Source organism: Azolla caroliniana, unplaced genomic scaffold (assembly GCF_043228905.1).
Source record: "Azolla caroliniana isolate FFs.n. ecotype wild unplaced genomic scaffold, voAzoCaro1.0.p SCAF_18, whole genome shotgun sequence".
NCBI classification, from domain to species: Eukaryota; Viridiplantae; Streptophyta; class Polypodiopsida; order Salviniales; family Salviniaceae; genus Azolla; species Azolla caroliniana.
Window position 1 is genome coordinate 16,246,685 of NW_028230453.1, and position 19,629 is coordinate 16,266,313.

Genomic DNA, 19,629 nt, shown 5'->3' on the forward strand with positions numbered 1-19,629 from the left:
ATCGATCAGGTCATTGACCGGGTCAGAGAAATGGAAAAGACAAGCTCATGGCTTACGCTGGGAACACTGCAACGGGCGTTACCCACCGAGGAAGATCTCCGGTTCCGGCAGGCAATTCAATGCACAATCTGCTTGAATGCCGGACACTCGGCAGTAGAGTGCACCATGCGCACTCAGTGTGTGATTTGTCAATCCAAGAGTCATACAACGGACCGGTGCGAGTATAACCTGTTAAACCGACAAGCACCACCCGTCCGACGGATCGAGCCAAGAAGTAGCCAAGACGAAGATGAAGATCGTTGGCAAAAAATGAACCGGTACCGACCGGCACAAGATGTCCGGTACGGAGACAGGCAAGAGAATGATGGCCGGTACGGGAATCGGCGTGATAACTACGACCGGTTTGAGCGATCGGACCGTTATCGGGAGCCCAACAGACGACACGAGCAATACGACAGAGACCATTCCCCGGGTTACCGAAGGCACCAGGAGGACTACGGCCGATTTTACGATCTACCACGACCGGACTACCGAAATAAACATAAGAATAATAAGAAACGTAATTTCAAGAAAGGTGGTCACCCTAGGGACCCGGAACATGGAACCCCAAGGAGCCAACCGGCACAGAACGCACCACTCACTACGGGACCGACTCCGGCTAACAGCAATGCTGAATCCAGCAATACCCGTAAAGAGTACTGCTACTACTGCAGGCAGGAAGGCCACTACAGTAACCAGTGCCCGGTAAAGAGCTACGAGAAACGACCAGCAGTTAATATGGTGGTTCCGGAAGTGGCGGATTTACAGCAAGTAACCACACGGTCGAAAGGCATGGCCAAAGAGTGGGAAACACAAGAGGCCATACGAAAACAGGCGACGGAATGGGTGAAGGAAGCCAATGAAAAGAACGTCGCGGACGCGGAACGGCAAAAGGCAAATAGCATAGGGAGTGCCGGCGGTAGCCACCCAGAAAACGAGACATGGCAAGCACTGCAAGAATGTCAGATCACGTTGCCGTTAGGAAGACTCTTGCAGCTCGTGCCGCGATTTACGGAAGGGCTAAAAACGGGCATGACAGACGGCATAGCCCCACCGGCACCAGTCCTCTTCTCGAACCCGGAGGAGGGACCGACGGTGGTGGACACTAGTAGTCCGGTGATCACAGCTATTGTCAAAGGGCACGAACTTCCCGGCACAGTAATCGATGGAGGTTCCGGAGTGAACGTAATAAGCCTTCGCACGTGTGATGCCTTGGGTATACATGAATGGGAGCCATGTCCGTTCTGGCTACGGATGGCGGATACGAGCTCTGTACGGCCGACGGGCTTAATACGGAAATTGGAAGTCACCATAGGAGGCCACACATTTCACATCTCGGCTGTAGTGCTGCAGCTACAGGCGCAAGGCGCGTACCCACTGCTGCTGGGCAGACCATGGTTGAAAACAGCACACATCAAGCAAAATTGGCGAAAAAATATGATTACCTTCCGGCGCGGAAAAGCCAAGGTCCGGGTACCGACACAACCACGGACGAGCAACGGTAAGGAATGCACACCGCTCTATGCGGAATGTGTGAACATGCTTGAAGGATTGGCAGACGACGAAGAAGCCCAGTACTTGGAGGAACATCCGAAGATCGTACCACTCTTCGAGATTGACGTAGCTGAAGCCGTAGCCGCATACTTGCCGCAGCGGGACGACACCGAAGCCGAACCAGACAAAGATGCGATTCGGGAATTACGGCAAGCACAGGAAGCGTTGGAACGGGAAATGGCCGTTTCCCAACGGGTAAAAGCATCCCAGCTCGACGAAGTGAACCTAGGAAGCAAAGACGAATCAAAGCCGGTACACATCGCCAAAGAAATGAAGCCGGAAGATAAAGCGGCGATGATCAAACTTCTCACGGAGTTTCGCGACGTATTCGCCTGGTCATACGAAGACATGCGAGGGCTGGACCCTCAATTATATCAGCATCAGATCCACTTAGGCAAGGACGCGAAACCAGTGGCGCAACGACGATACCGAATGAACCCCAACTACGCCGCCAAAGTAAAAGAGGAAATCGACAAACTCCTAAGAGTGGGCTTCATCCGGCCGGTAAAGAAAGCGACGTGGCTGAGCCCCATCGTCGTCGTCCCCAAGAAGAACGGTAAAATCCGTGTGTGTGTTGATTACAGGAAACTAAATGCCGCCACAATTACGGATGCCTTCCCTCTTCCGTTTACGGACGGAGTACTGGATGCCGTCGCCGGTCATGAAGTTTATAGCTTTTTAGACGGGTTCAGCGGGTACAATCAAATCCGGATGCACCCGGACGACCAGGAAAAGACAGCGTTCGTCACTGAATGGGGGGTGTTTGTGGCCGAAGTCATGATGTTCGGCCTAAAAACGGCACCAGCAACGTTCCAGCGAATCATCATGGAGATCTTCGGCGAATACATTCCTGCCTTCATGCAAGTTTTCCTGGATGATTTTGCAGTTTATAGCCGGGGAAAAGACCATTTGCAGCACCTACGGTTATGCCTTGAAAAGTGTAGGTTATACCGGCTAAGCTTAAACCCAGCAAAATGCATCTTTGGGGTTTCAAGTGGAATATTGCTGGGACACATCGTAAGTAAGGAGGGCATTGCGGTCGACCCGGACAAAGTAAACGCCATACTAGGGGCACCGGCGCCGAAAACGGCCAAAGCACTAAGCCGATTCCTAGGACAAATCCGGTGGCACAGCCGGATGCTCCGTCACTTGGCGGACTTGGCGACACCATTACACACCGCGGTACATCGGACACCGTTCCAATGGACGGATACGGAGGATAAGGCATACAATGCCCTGAAGGTACTTTTATCGCAAGCACCCGTCGTGCAGCCTCCGGATTGGAGCAAGGAATTTCACGTGTTCGTGGACGCGTCCGACATCGCGATTGGCAGCGCCTTAATGCAGCTTACGGAGCCCAAATGGTACCGGCCGGTATATTACGCCAGCCGGAAGCTGTCCCAAGCGGAGAAGAACTATTCAACGACGGAACGGGAGGCCCTCGGCATCATCTACAGTGTCACAAAGTTTCGGCACTACCTATTGGGAAGGAAGTTCTCCTTTCATGTGGATCACTCGGCGCTTCTGTACTTAGTGTCCAAGGCGTCCCTGACCGGTAAGTTGGCCCGTTGGACCTTGCTGTTGCAGGAGTTCGAGTTCGAGATTTTCCACCGGCCCGGTATCCAGCATGCTGTAGCAGACTACCTGAGCCGGTTAGAGTCCGGAGAACCAGGCGACGGAGTAGCGGATGAATTCCCGGACGCGGAGTTATTCCGTATCACCCCGGAAACGGCAGCGGACGACACGGTGGCATCAGAAGATAAATGGCTGACAAACATGCACCAGTTCCTAAGCACGGGCCTGCCACCGGAGGAAATGAACCGGGACGAGAGGAAACGACTGGCGGTGCAGAGCCGCAATTTCTGTCTGTTACGGGACACTCTCTACCACAAAGGAGCAGATGGAATATGGAGACGGGCAGTCCGTAGTGACGAGAAAGAAGTAATCTTACGGGAAGCACACTGTGGGGTTGCCGGAGGACACTATGCCGGGGAAGCGACGGCAAGAAAGGTATGGCAGAGCGGCTTATGGTGGCCCACGACGCTAAAGGACGCCGTCAAATATGCTAAGGAATGTGACCTATGCCAACGAATGGGCCAGCCTACGGAGCAAGCACGGATGCCACACCAACCGGTACTTCCACTAGAGCCATTCCAGAAGTGGGGGTTGGATTTTGTCGGACCGTTCAAGCCACCGGCAATGAGAACAGGTAATCGTTATGTCATCGTGGCAACGGATTATTGCACGAAATGGGTGGAAGCTAAGGCCCTGAGAGACAACACCGCGTCATCCACAACAAAATTCCTGTACGAGAACATTTGGTGCCGATATGGATGTCCGATTGAATTGATCAGCGACCAAGGAGGCCACTTCCTCGGCCAGGTAGTGGAAAGCTTAACAACGTTCTATGCCGTAGTCCATAAAAGAAGCACACCGTATTACCCACAGGCGAACGGGTTAGCAGAGTCCACCAACAAAACGCTGCAGAACATTCTCCGCAAAATTGTCAATGAAAACCGGACGGACTGGGACACAAAGCTCCATAGTGCGCTATGGGCGTACAGAACGGCATACAAAACGAGTATCCGGACAACGCCGTTCCGGTTAGCATTCGGCTTAGAAGCGGTCATGCCGGTCGAGTTTCAGGTACCAAGCTTACGGATCCAACTACGGGAACGGCTGAATGAAAAGAAGTCGGAGGAAATACGGCTAGCAGCACTATGCGAACTGGAGGAGCAACGGCTGGCCAGCATCCTACACATGGAACTGGAGCAACGACGACGGAAAGCGTTCGTTGACCGTCACCGGAAAGGTAATGAGAAGATGTTCGAAATCGGAAAGCCGGTGCTAGTATTCCAAACGAGGATGGGCAAGATGCCGGGTAAACTCCGGTCCAGATGGACAGGCCCGTATTGGCTGACACGGGAATACAACGGGTCCTATCAGATAGGGACACTTGCCGGGGAAGTACTAGGCAAGTGGGTGAATGGATTTCGACTAAAGCCCTATAAAGGACCGATGCCAAAGAACCCGTTTATGCAGCTCACCGGCACTATACCAGGAACCTGTCCGGGATCGGTACGGATCAATCCGGAAGAAAAAGACGACGGGGAACCCGTAGTAGAGACGAAGGAAGACACGGCAACCCGTAAGGAAAACGGTCAGGGTCAGAAGGGACCTACGGATGTGTAAGGTCACACACCGTCATTAAAAATTTAAAAAAAAAAAAAAAAAAAAAAAAAAAAAAAAAAAATCATTAATAATCGAGGTATGAACGGGTGTGAAAGCGAGGCGCGAAAAGGTACGTAGTGGGCATTTAAGAGACGCCACGCTACTTAATACTAAATTGGTACACGACGTGTGCATGCTCGAAAAAGGCGCCAAAACGCACAAAGAAGAAGCAGAACGCATGGAGACCTTTTCATTTCGCGAGCCAAGAAGCACAGAAGCACCAAGACAGTGGAAGCTGAGCAAACGCGAACCTGCACGCAGAGAACCCCCACGCTCAGAACGCTCTCTCTCTCGCTCTCACTCTCATCACCACTCTACCTCGCCATCTTCCCTCGACCTTGAAGCAGACATGGAACCACAAACGCTGTCGGAAGCGGCCAGAAAATGGTTCAGGCAAAACGGACTGGAGGGGTTCTTGGCCATCATGGAGGCACCGCCGCACAGAGAAGCCGACCGGGTCATCAAGGAGCTCGCCACAGAGGTCATCACCGAGGAAGCGATCCGCGCGCTAACAGGCCTTCCGGAGGGAGGAATCTTTCAGATCGATAACCCAACCTCGGAGCAACTCACCCGATATTTCGGTGAGTACTCTGTTGCCGGCAAAGGCTATCGGACGCAGGGCGGCGAAGATCCGCTATTCAGGGAGATAGCTCGAGTGCTCCATGAGTACGGTCACGTGTACCCCCGACCCCCTGTCATGCCAAAAAATCGGGCAGGGATGATCATAGCCACCTATGAAGGGGTCAAGGTGGACTGGCCGGTGTTGATTGCAGACGGGTTGTGCATGGCAATCGACATGGTACGAGGGAAGGACGGCAAGGAGGGCCGGAAGCTGTGGCACGCCGTAGCTCAATGGATAACATTGCTCGTGCCGCCGGTCGAGACCGTCCAGCCAAAGAAGCGGCCAAGAGTATCGGAAGGAAGCACCTCGAAGCCGGCGTCCAAACGACAGCAGCTGCTGGCGTCGAAGGCGACGAAAGGGAAGAAACGGGCCCCAGAACCGGAGGAGGTGTCACCGGTCTGACCCGTCAAGATAACCTTACGGAGACCAGGACAGAAGGAACCGGAACCCTTGACGGCACAGAAACATGCCGTGACACAGGAAGAGGAAACGGAGGAGCCAGAAGAGCACCTCCAACGACGGTCAAGAAGTAGGACCGCCGAGACAGGAGGGGAGCGGTCGTACCCGCGAGAGGCAGAAACGCCCCCAACTCAACCTGAGCAAACCACAAGGGAAGAACCGGAACCGGTGCGTAGGGAACCGGTCTTGTCGACTTCTATAGAAGAAGTCAGTCCAACGGCTCCGGAGACGGCGAGAACCGGAACTCAACAGCCGGCGAGCCCAGCCAGAGCACACGGCGGCCAAGGAGTAGAACCAGAACGGCATATGCAGGCAATCAGGCCAGACAATTCCACGGTGAATGAGCCGACCCGACCAGTACAGCAACAGGGCACCAGTAGCATGTGGCTACGGTGGGTAGGCGAGCAAATCGCCGGAGTGGTCGAGTATATAGAGGCGGAAGAGAGAACGCACCAGGAACGGTTGCTCGTCACAACCGTAGATCTAGAGACGGCCCGGTCCAGAATCCGGAGCCTTGAACAAGACTTGGACAGGGTCACAAGGGAAACACAAGTCCAAGCACCGGTGACTCCGGGCAATGTACAGAATAAAGTGTCAAATCAACCTGTACATAGCAATCAGACCCCGGCAACGGAAACCGTTCCGGAGAGAAATGCGGCACAAGCCCAAGAGCTTGCGGATTTAAAGGATGAGCTTGCTGCCCAAGAAGCGCTGAGGAGCCGCGAAAGAGAATTGAAGACGGCAGCGGAGGCAGAACTCCAAAAGACTGCTGAGAATCTACGCCGGGCCGAGGAGAGCTTACGGAAAGGCCACCAAGCGTACGACCGGCTCAAGGAGGAGAAGGAGAAAATGCTGCAAGAGAAGGAGAGGCTCCGGAGGAACGCCGAAACAGAAGTAGAACGCCTGAAAGAGGAACTCCGGCAGGTAAAGGACCGGGAGGACCGAAACCATCGCCAGATCAACGGCAAGCTCAAACAAAAAACGGAGGAATTTGAGCAATTGCACCGGGAGTATAAACGGTTGCAAACGGAGCACAAGGAACGGACGGATGAGCTCCGGCAAGCAGTTGATCGGACCGCAACCGCATTCGCCAAGGAACAAGCTGAAAACAGAAGACGGTTGGAAGAGGCGGAGAAGGTTCGGACAGAGCTCCTCAGGCAACAGCAGGCGGAAAAAGAAAGAGCGGCGGAGGTACTGCAGAGGCTGCAAACGACATATCAAGGGCAGCTGACGCGCTACAGGGAGCAGGCGGAGGATACGGCAAATCTCATCAAGCAGTTGAAGGAGGAGCGACAAGTGGTGGAAAGCAGAGCACAAATGGGAGCAAGTCGCATCCAGGATATAATGCGGGCCTGGTTGAACCAGACCAAGAGCTTGATTGACAACGGTTCCGTCAAATGGTGGACCAAGTGGGCCACGAACGCGGGGGAACTCCAATTGCTCCGGGCCGACGTAGAGAACCGGCGGAAGGAGGGAGATGATTGCTATATGCTGACTTCCGAAGACTTCACCGGCATAAGGGATGAGCTTGCCGAAGACTTTCAAGCCTTGGCAGAGGACCAACTAGAGCAAGTCCGGCAACTTGTAGCTCAGCTGGACGACGACAGGCTGGAGGCGCAGATCCAGTTTGAAAGCTACGAGAGGTCCCGGATCCGGGGAGAGAAAGAACGAGAACCAGTTACGGTCAACCTTAGTGATGAGGAACCGTTACTGGAAGGAGACCGGACCGGAAGCAGTCAAACGGAGATGCCGGAGCCAGAGAGACAAACGGAGCAGCCGGAGTCAGCGAAGCAAACGGAGCAGCAGCAGCAAGCAGAGCAGCCGGAGCAACCTCAGTCCCAACCGCAACCACAGCAGCAGCAGCAAGCACAGCCGCAACAACCACAACCGGAAGAACAAGTGGAAATTCTTGAACAAAGTAATTTGGACAATTTGGGTGAACAATGAAGGGGCCGAGAAGGGTTCGACGTACAAGGTACTGTCCCACGGGCGTGCCATGTGTTACCGGCCGGCAAGGAGTCCAAATTACGGAGTGAAGGAATTAATTAGATATGGTTGTAGATGAGCATAGTGTGGACGGACGGACTGGAAACGGTATGCCGTTCCAGATCCGGACGGATCCCGAATAGGTGCGAGAGGCACCGTTTTGTACTACGGGCCGGAAACCTATTTAAAGGCCCGGACCCCATTGTAATGACAGCGGATAATTAATAGAGATTCTGATGTTTATACTTCTGTCTTGATTTCCGTTCTGTAATTACTGTTATATCTTACGCGTGTAATTAACCAAAGCAATCTAATCGTGAAACCTACGTAAGTCGGTGTAATCGTTGAATCTTAATCCTATGCCGTAATCACCCTTTGGTGAAGTGTCTCCGGGACACCTTGTGTTAGGCCTTGTCCGGCTAAGAGAATAACAGACCACTCCTACGACATAGGATAGGTTGGGTCGGGTCGCCACCATTGCGTACATGATACTTCCTACGGCCGATGCGTAGGGCATCTTTCCATTAAGCTCTCTCTCCTTGTCCGTTGAAGCAGAGTCTCTGTCCGATAGTCGGATCGACGTTAGAAGCGGTGTTGGTGTTGGCTTCACATTCTCCATATTGAAGCACTTCAGCACCTTCCAGGTATAGTCGAACAGGGAGAGTCAGAGAGTCTTGGTCGTCCAATTTCGCTCGATCCTCATGCCCAGTATGTGACGGGTTGTCCGAGATCCTTCATCGCGAACTTGTCGTGAAGGCTCCGCTTCAGATTTCCGATCTCTGCTTGATTGCTTCCTGCAATCAGCATATCGTCAACATATAGGATCAGATAAATCCTAGACTCATCGGCCAGTTGCCGAATGTACATGCATGGGTTAGAGTTGGATCGGTGCTATCCAAGTTACTTGATGTAGGAGTCAAACTTCTGGTACCACATCCTCAACTCTTGTTTCAAGCCATATAGACTTTTCTTTAACCGACATACAAGGTGACTGTCCTCCCCCGTCGTCGTGAAGCCTGCCAGTTGAGACATGCAGATGTCTTCTTCCAGATCTTCGTGTAGGAATGCCGTCTTTACATCCAGCTGCTCTAGCTCTAGGTCTTCTATCGCCACAACTCCTAGTAAGAGTCGAAGGGTGGTCATCTCGTCGTAGTCGACCCTGTATTCTTGTTTGAATCCCTTCGAGACGAGCCGAGCTTTGTACTTGGGTTTTCTGAGTCGAATACATATTTGTATTGGAAAACCCATTTGCAAGGTAGCGGCTTCCTTCCAACTGGTAGTTCAACCAGCTCCCATGTCAGATTCTTGTGAATCAAGTTCATTTTGGATCTCATGGCTTGTAGCCATGTGTCGGCATCCGTTGTGGCCATAACTTCTTCATAAGTGTTTGGTTCGCCTGCATCAATGTAGTTGACGTAGTTGAGGCCCGGTTGATAGAACTATGTCGGCCTTCGAGCTCGTCTAGATCTTCTGGGTGCTGAGATAAGTGGTTCGGATTCTTCGATCGGCATTGTAGGTCGATCAATACTTGTTGAACCGTTTGTGTCAGGAGTCTTGTTGGGTGACCTGCCCCCAAGTCGGGAGTTCAGTGGTGTCATGTTGTCCTCCCCTATGGACTTTGTCGACTCGGTTCTGTTTCCTACTCGCATCTTGTTGAATTTTCTTGATTTGATTCTTGTCAAATTGGATCTATCGTTGATGGCTTTGTCTTCGAGTTCGACTAGTGGACTTCCTACCGATTCGGAGTCAGCAGGTATGTTGTCGGCTTGGCCGAGTTCAACTACTTGTCGAATCTCTGATTCGGCTTGGTGGATCGCTCTTTCTACGACGTCCCTATCGTCTTTGAAAGATACCTTTTTCCCTACTATTTTTTATTGGTTCCGTTGAGAGAAGATTGAGTCTTCTTTGAAGACTACGTCACTGCTCCGATCAATTTCCGGTTCTCAGGGTCCCATAGCTGGTAGCCAAAGTCCCCATCGGTTCCGTGTTGAAAAAACAGTGCTCGGCCACAACCGAGGAATAGGATCAACACACAGAAAACGGGAAATACAAAGTGCACGAGGACAATAGGGAGAAAGGTACACTGGATATTTTACGTGGAAAACCCTAAATGGGAAAAAACCACGGGAGTCCTCAAACTCCAACTATCACTATGAACAGGGATGTACACTGGTGAAGCTACAAGGCAACAACCTTGAGCTCACTGTCTTCGCCACAGGCGGCGGTAATACACAGAGGCAACGACCTCTTCGTCTCTCCCTCTCTCTCTCTCACTCGGCTGCTCTCACTCTTCACTCCTCTTGAGTGGAAAAACAGAAAAATGAGAAGCAACGTCAACTGTTTGCCCTAAGTCATATTTATACACATATGACTTTCGGGCCATTTACAAATATAGCCTCAAGGGCCCTTGGCAAACATATTCACAAATATGTCCCCGCATCCGGATCTCTCTCCGGGTACATAAGTCATCCGGCTCCGCAACCGGGGTCTTCATCATCCGGCTCCGTAACCGGGGTCTTCATCATCCGGCTCCGTAACCGGGTACTCTTCATCACCCGGTTCCGTAACGGCCTCCGGGCTTGCCGTCATTCATCTCCGGACATCCCATCCGGAGGGACCGAAATCCCAACAAACTCCCCCTTCACTTCGGCATGGGATGTCTCTCCAACCCGATCCTCTTCCGGCATGCTTCCAGCTTGTCGGGTGTGAGCACCTTGGTCAGCATATCCGACCCGTTCTCGTCCGTGTGGATCTTCGTCAGCACGAGCTCCTTGTCTTCTATCCTTTCCCGGATCCGGTGGTATCTACGCTGGATGTGCTTCGTCCGGGAGTGATAGGCCGCGTTCTTCGCAAGGTGGATGGCACTCTGACTGTCGCAGTAGAGTCGGTACTCCTCCTGCCGGATACCGAGCTCTCTAATGAAGTCCTTCATCCATATTATTTCCTTGCCGGCTTCAACAGCCGCCATGTACTCCGCCTCCGTGGTTGACAACGCAACCGTCTTCTGCAGCCTCGACTGCCACGAAACAGCTCCCCCTGCATACGTCATCACATACCCTGATGTGGACCGGCTGGTATCTGCATCAGCCGACATGTCCGAATCGGTAAAGACGTCGAGTTCGGGCTTACCGGAGCCGAATCGGAGGCACACGTTTGCCGTGCCCTTCAGGTATCGGAGTATCCACTTGGCCGCGTTCCAGTGCTCTTTGCCGGGATTGCTCATGTACCGGCTCACCACTCCGACTGCATATCCTATGTCCGGTCTCGTACACACCATGGCGTACATCAGGCTTCCGACGGCAGAGGCATATGGCACTTTCATCATGTCCTCCTTCTCAGCCTTTGTCTTGGGACTTTGCTTGTTGGACAGCTTGCAGTTTGCCGGGAGGGTCGATCCGACCGGTCTTGCTTCCGACATGTTGAACCGTTTAAGCACCTTTGTCACGTACTTTTCCTGTGACAGCCACAACTGCTTCTTGCTCCGGTTCCGGATGATGTGCATCCCTAGTATTTGTCTCGCCGGACCCAGGTCCTTCATTGAGAAGGTTCGGTGAAGAGCCTTCTTCAGCATCCGTATCTTGACCTGGTCCCGTCCGACGATCAACATGTCGTCCACGTACAGGAGGAGTATTAGAAAGTCTCCTCCTTCGAACTTCTTCACAAACACACAGTGGTCGGACTGCGTTTTGAGGTACCCTTCGTCGGTCATGAAGGAGTCGAACTTCCGGTACCATTGCCGGGGAGCCTGCTTCAGTCCGTAAAGGCTCTTCTTCAACCGGCATACCAGGTGCTCCTTCCCTTTCTTCTCGAATCCTTCCGGTTGATGCATGTAGATCTCTTCTTCGAGGTCACCGTGAAGGAATGCCGTCTTCACGTCCATCTGTTCTACCTCGAGGTCCATGCTTGCCGCTATGCTCAGCACCGTCCGGATGGAGGTCATCTTCACTACCGGGGCAAATATCTCGTCGAAGTCGACGCCCTTCTTCTGCTGGAACCCCTTCACCACGATCCTGGCTTTGTATCTCGGGGGGTTTCCGGCATCTCCCGGTTTCAGCTTGAACACCCACTTGTTTCGAAGTGCCCGCTTTCCTTTCGGCAACTCCACAAGTTCATATGTGTGGTTCTCATGCAGGGAATCCATCTCCTCCTGCATGGCACTTAACCACCTGCGGCTATGGGTGTCAAGCTTTGCTTCTTCAAAACTCTCCGGCTCCCCCTCGTCGGTTAGCAGCACGTGCTCTGGTTCCGGAAATCTCCGGGGGGCCCTTCTCTCTCTTAGAGGATATCTCCGTTCCGGAGCTTCGGTAACCGGCTCCTCCGTTTTCTCTTCATCCGAATCCATTTCGGGATCGGGGCCGGTTCCGGTATCAGTTTCGTCTTCCTCGGCCGGTTCTGTTTCTTCACCGTCTTCGGCCGGATCCTCGAGTGCTAACCAGTCCCTTGCCGGTCGGGACTGCTCTTCGTAGAGTTGATCCTCACCGGTCGACTTGGAGCTCTTCATCTTCTTCTCCGACTCCCAGTCGGCGAGTGTCTTGTCCTCCATGAAGATGATATCTCGACTCCTGAATATCTTCTTGTCGACCGGGTCCCATACTCGGTAGCCGAACTCGTCGTCGCCGTAACCGAGGAATATGCATGGCCGGGTCTTCGGATCTAGCTTTCCTCTCCGGTCCTTTGCCACATGCACGTATGCGAGACACCCGAACACCTTCAGATGCCGGTAGGATACTTCCCTACCGGTCCACACTCTCTGCGGCGTGTCTCCGTCCAAAGGTACTGAGGGTGATCTGTTTATCACGTATGTCGCCGTCGACATTGCCTCAGCCCAAAACCCCTTGGGTAATTTCGCATGCGCCAGCATAGTCCGGACCCTCTCCATTATGGTCCGGTTCATCCTCTCGGCCAGCCCGTTCAATTCCGGCGTCTTCGGCACAGTAAACTCGAGCCGGATTCCCTTCGAGCGACAGTACTCCTGGAACTGCCCCCGGTATTCCCCTCCGTTATCCGCTCGTATCGCTTTCAGCTTCTTGCCGGATTCCCTTTCCACTCTCGCGTGGAGTTCTTTGAAGACGGGCAATACTTGGTCCTTTGTCTTCAACGGTGCCATCCACAGCTTCCGGCTGTGGTCATCAATGAATGTCACGAAGTACTGGGCTCCGCCATGTGACTTCGTCTCTACTTGACACACGTCAGTGTGCACCAACTCCAATGGTGCGCTACGTCTCGTCGGTGGCCTTGTGTGGAAGGAGGTCCGGTTTTGCTTACCGGCCAGACAGTCGGTACACTTCCCCAAGTGTACATGCTTTACCGGTATCAGGTTGTCTTCGGCAAGCCTCTTCATCCCCTTCTCACTCATGTGGCACAGTCTTTTGTGCCACAGCTCACCGGCAGTGTCGGCTGCCACATTCAGCTCTTCCGGACATAAACGGGCATTCATCAGGTACAGTGTGTTGTCTTTCCGGGCCCGAGCCACTATCAGGCTCCCCTTGCTGAACTTCATTTCGCCGTTCCGGATGCTACCCGTGTAGCCTTCATCGTCTAGCCTCCCGGCCGAAATCAGGTTCAATCGAACCTCCGGAACGTGTCGGACATCCTTCAGCAGCATTTTGCATCCGGTCGGGGTTGTCAACCACACGTCTCCTATGCCGGCAATCCGGCACGTACCTTCATTTCCCATCCGAACACAGCCATGCTCACCGGCTGTGTAGGATGAGAAGTATCTTTTCTCCGGGGTCAGGTGGAACGATGCTCCGGAATCGACCACCCAGGTCGTCTCATCGCCGACAATGTTTAGTTCACCTTCTTCGGTGATAAGCATGATTTCTTCCTCACTTGCCGCGAGTGCCATCGTTCCTTTCCGGTCCTGCCCTCGCCGATCCGGACCTCTCCGGTCCGTGGCTCCCCGGTATGCACCGTTTCTCTCCGGTGACTTCTTCGAATCGGTGTCGTCGGCTCCGTTGTCCTTTCGGTAATGCCGACAATTCTTCCGGAAGTGCCCCGGCTTCCCACAGTGGAAGCATGTGGGTCTTCCTCTTGACTGCGACCGGGTCCCCGACTTCTCCCGTCTTTGCGGACTCCGGTTCCATTGTCTTCCCCGTTCCGATTCGGTAAGCAGCGCCTTCGAGTCGGAGGCCGGTTCTTTATCTCTCCGACGCGCTTCTTCGTTCAAAATTCTTGTCTTTACCGTTTGTAGAGACAAGTTATCTTCGGTGCAGGAGGTGCTGAGAGTCACCACCAAGTTCTCCCAGCTTTTCGGCAATGTACACATCAGAATGATGGCTTGCATTGCATCCTCCAACGGGAACTTGATCGCCGCAAGCTGGTTCACGAATCCCATGAACGTGCTCACATGTTCCACCATATTCTCGCCGTCCCGGTACTTGAGGTTCACTATCTTCCTCATCAGGGAGGTCCGGTTCAACGCATTCTTCCTCTCGTAGAGGCCCGACAGCTTCTTCCACATCTCATATGCGTTGGTGTCGTTCGCCACATGTTGTAGGACGCTTACATCGACATATTGCCGGATCGTCGCTACGGCTTTCCGGTTCAGGAGCTTCCACTCCGACTCTATTACTCCCTTGGGTATCTCGGCATTGTCGATCGGTTCGTACAGGTCTCGGACGATGAGAAGGTCTTCCATCTTTATCTTCCAGTCGGCGTAGTTCTGTGAGTTCAACACCATCATGCCCGGAGGCCCACTACCGCCGCCTTCCATTTTCTGTGTTACCGTCGCTCTGATACCAATTTGTTGAAAAAACAGTGCTCGGCCACAACCGAGGAATAGGATCAACACACAGAAAACGGGAAATACAAAGTGCACGAGGACAATAGGGAGAAAGGTACACTGGATATTTTACGTGGAAAACCCTAAATGGGAAAAAACCACGGGAGTCCTCAAACTCCAACTATCACTATGAACAGGGATGTACACTGGTGAAGCTACAAGGCAACAACCTTGAGCTCACTGTCTTCGCCACAGGCGTCGGTAATACACAGAGGCAACGACCTCTTCGTCTCTCTCTCTCTCTCTCTCTCACTCGGCTGCTCTCACTCTTCACTCCTCTTGAGTGGAAAAACAGAAAAATGAGAAGCAACGTCAACTGTTTGCCCTAAGTCATATTTATACACATATGACTTTCGGGCCATTTACAAATATAGCCTCAAGGGCCCTTGGCAAACATATTCACAAATATGTCCCCGCATCCGGATCTCTCTCCGGGTACATACGTCATCTGGCTCCGCAACCGGGGTCTTCATCATCCGGCTCCGTAACCGGGGTCTTCATCATCCGGCTCCGTAACCGGGGTCTTCATCATCCGGCTCCGTAACCGGGTACTCTTCATCACCCGGTTCCGTAACGGCCTCCGGGCTTGCCGTCATTCATCTCCGGACATCCCATCCGGAGGGACCGAAATCCCAACATTCCGTAACCGAGAAATATGCATTTCATTGCATGGGGTGCCAACTTGGTCCTTTTCTCCCTGGGGATGAACGCTTAGGCTTCGCATCTGAATACACGACGGAGCCTATCGTAGGTCAGATGTTTGCCAGAACATAGTGCCTGGGGCACTTCGAGCCTGATTGCTCTTGATGGAGCCAGATTTATCAGGTATATTGCCGTTTGCAATGCCTCGACCCAGAATTCCAGCTTTAGTCTGGTTTGCTGGAGCATTGCCATCACCCTCTCCTGGATCATTTTGTTGATCCGTTTTGCCACTCCATTTTGCATGGGTGTGTAGGGAACAGTCTTTTGGTGTCGGATCCCTTTGTCGGATAGGTACTGTTTGAAGGCTTTGGAGGTGTACTCGCCTCCATTGTAGGATTAGAGTGTCTTCATTGTGTATCCCAACCAGTTCTCCACTTCAGATGTCCATCGAGTGAAGACCTCGAGCGCTTTGTCTTTGGACTTGATGGAGTATGCCCAAACTTTTCGTGTACAATCATCTATGAATGTGATGAAGTACCAAGAGCCTCCTAGTGATTGCTCTGGCATGGGCCCACATATGTATGTGTGCACGAGCTCTAGGGGCTGTCGTACCGTCTCGTAGTGGAGAGAGTGCGAACTTTGGGTCTGTTTCCCATATCGGCAATGCTCACAGAAGTCTGTCTTTGCTTGGAGTTTCGGGGTGTAGCCAACCGTCATCAGCCGATTGAGTCCAGCTTGAGACATATGGCCGAGTCAGTCGTGCCATAGGTTTGGCTCGGTCTTTTCGGCTACGTTCACGGCCCCTTCTGGATTGATCGCCATTAGTGGGTACAGGTTGTTGTACTTGTGCCCACCTCCTATCTTCAGGTTTCCTCGGCTGATCATCCGTACTGACTCACTTAGAGTCATTTTGTACCCGTCTTCGGTTAGCATGCCGATGGAGATCAGACTCCTTTTCAGATAAGGTACGTGCCGAACTCGGTGCAGGGTTATTATGTTGCCATTTGACAATCGGATGGGTACCTCTCCGATCCCTGCGATTCTGCACTCTTGCCCGTTGCTTAGTCAGACTATGCCGCGATCGTCGGTTGAATAGTTCGAAAACCATTCAATGTTGGGGGTCACATGGAATGTGGCACCGGAATCCAGTAGCCACTGCGTGTGCATCCTGTGCAATGTAGAGGACTTCTTCGATCACTGAATCCTCTACGGAGAGAACTTCTCTTGATCGGGAGTCAGCAAAGTTGATTTGGTTGTCAGTTGGAGAGTGGTCCGAGTTGGGTCTTCCTCGATTCTGCTCGAATCACCGACCACTCTCTTTCCTCTTGATCGACCAACAGTCGGAAACATTGTGGTCAACTTTTCTGCAGTGTGTGTAGAATTCACCTGATCGGCCCATTCTCGACTTTGACCGCTGTCGGTGTCCCCTCATTTTTGATCGGTTGGTATTCCGACCGGTTTTGTCGGCTTGTTCTCTCGTATGACTCTATCGGTCGAACGACTTAGTCGAGTGATGGGCTTCTACCGATTCATCGATGGTAAGTCCCATTGATTTTCGTTAAATGTCCTCGGTGAGGACTTGGCCGATCATCTCATCCAGATTTAGGGTTAGTTGACTATTGGTGTATGTCGTGCAGAATACCTCCCAACTTGAACTCGCTGGCAAGCTCGATAGGAGGGCAAAAGCTTTCACTTCTTCTTCGAAGTTGATCCCTTGTGAGGAGAGTTCTGACAACACTCGGCTCAAGGTGTTGATGTGGGAGGTAGCTGGATCGGTTTCTCTCATCTTCATGTTGAACAATTGTTTGATCAAAATCAGTTTTGAAGATGAGGACTTTTTCTCGTACATGGCTTGTAGTTTCTCTCATAGTGAGAACGCTATCGTCTCTTTTGCCATGCTGAAGTAGACATTTTCGGCTAGGTGCATTCGAATGGTGGAGCGTGCAATTTCATCCATTAATCACCACTCATCGGCTGACATTGAAGCAGGATTTTCGGAGTGTCGAATGGCCTCAAACTGTCTTCGAATAATCAGTACGTCCTACACCATCTCCTTCAGACATAGGGCAAAGTTTTTGCCGTCGAATTTTAGGATCTCAACTCCTGAACCGGATGTTGATGCCATGATTCTTTCGGAGGTGAGATTTACTAACGTGGTCTTTTCTTTTAGCCTTTTCTGTTGTTTGTTGTTGCCAAGCAACAGATCGCTCTGATACCAGTTGAATCATAAGTGTATGCGGAAACATATGAGGATCTGTCTTCATTCGCACTCAGAAAACAACATAGAAAGAGAAGCAAAGATATACATAGATTGAAGCTTTAATGGAAGCTCTATTACGTTCTTTGTCTCTCTCTCTTAGAGACTCGATATCCGATACATGATCAAGAAGATTATTCTTTACAACATTAGGTTATTGCTTATATACTAAGCCCTAACTATGTGGACGAGTTCACACTATGATACAAAGTGGAGGGAGTCGGCCTCTTATGCCAAAAATAGTTACATCCATTAATTCCCTTTGGAATTCCTCATTTAATTTATTCAATTCCACAAGAATATCTGCCAATAGATGTAACATAAATTGCACTTGAAATATAGTAGCATACTCGTACCATTTTTTCTCATGTTTTTGTCATTGGTCTAAAATTGCAGGCATAAGTGTAACCATCTTATGAAGTGAATTTGAAGCACCTTCAAATCACCCTTACCATGTCGTTTCATTATTTCTTTAGCTCGTTGTGCCTATTAGTTGACTTTTGATGTTGATGAAGAGAGAGAGAAAAAAGATAGAGAAGAGAAGAGGAAGAAAAAAGAATACTTCAACATACTATTAAGAAAAGAATACAATCCTCTTAGACACCAAGAGGAGCAACTCCAAATAACTACTTCAATATACTATTACTAAAATAGTCTTTTTGCCTTCTCTCTTTCTTCTACTAATTGTCTTCCCAGTTCTTCTAATCTTCTTCTTTTTCCTCACTTCTTCTTCTTCACTTCTTCTTGTAGATATTCTATTCTTCCTCCATCCCCCATATTGCTAAGAATACCGCATATTTATAGGTTTTTAGTTGCGTTATTCTTGCTTTTTTCTTTTCTTTTCTTTTACATATCCTCGAGTTTGTGTGATGCGTTTTTCATATAATTATTTCTGGGTTTTCATCCAAAATTTTCATACAAGAAAGCTCTCTTTGTCAGCTTTCTTACGAATCTTTTCTTTTGAAATTTGGATGAGAGATGAAGAAGTTATGAGCTTTTTTCTCTACTTTGCTTTTTCTGCTTAATTTCCTGCGTTTTTCTTCTTTTTCTTTTTTTCTGCTTTTTCTACTTTTGAAAAACGCCTCTAACTTTATTTCTCTTCAATTTCATTTATCTTTTAACTCTTGAACCTTTTATATTGTGCTTTATTCTTCTATACCTTCGCATCCAATGTATTTGTCACGGTCTTTTCCTATGAGCAAAAATTGACTTCATAGATGTAATGAATGCGCGGAGGTAAGTAAGGACCTGTAGGTTATGTGCTCGTCAAACAACACAGAGAATATGATAGAAGAAAATGATTGAAACGTAGACATAGTTTCATCTCAATGGAAGATTTCTTTATTCATTGTTCTCTATCCTTGAGACTCAAGATTCAAGAAGAGGATTGGTTTACAACGTTAGGTTATTACTTATATGTTAAGCCCTAACTCTTTAGACGGGTTCATACTAGAATACAAAGTGGAAGGAGTCGGCCTTTTATGCCAACAAACTCCCCCGTAGGACTACTCTTTCCTACATGTACAAGTGATTGGGGTTATCTCCACCATAAACCTAGATTACAAAATTAATCTAAATTTATATTACAAGTCAATCGGCATGTAGCCGAGTTGGAAAAGCTGAAGTCAATGTCTAGCCTGATTCGGCTGGTTCGAGTCAGTCGAATCGACTTGTTAGAATCGTTCTTCGTTCGAATCGATCCGATTTGTCAAAGTCAGCTTGTGTTCAATTCTCGACTTTATTATTCGTAGCTCGCTTGTTTCTGCTCTTCTGCTCCTCGCTGGATCCTCAATCTGTATCCTCACTTAGTGTTATTTCTTCAACCTGTTGGGATTACGGTCCCTTCGGATGGGATGGTCGGATGTCGGAGATGAATGCCGACAAGCCCGGTTGCGGTTTCGGAACCGGATGATGAAGACCCCGGCTTCGGAGCCGGATGACGAATGTACCCGGAGAGAGATCCGGATGCGGGGACATATCTGTGATTATGTTTGCCAAGGGCCCTTGAGGCTATAGTTGTAAATAGCCACAAAGTGATATGTGTATAAATATGAC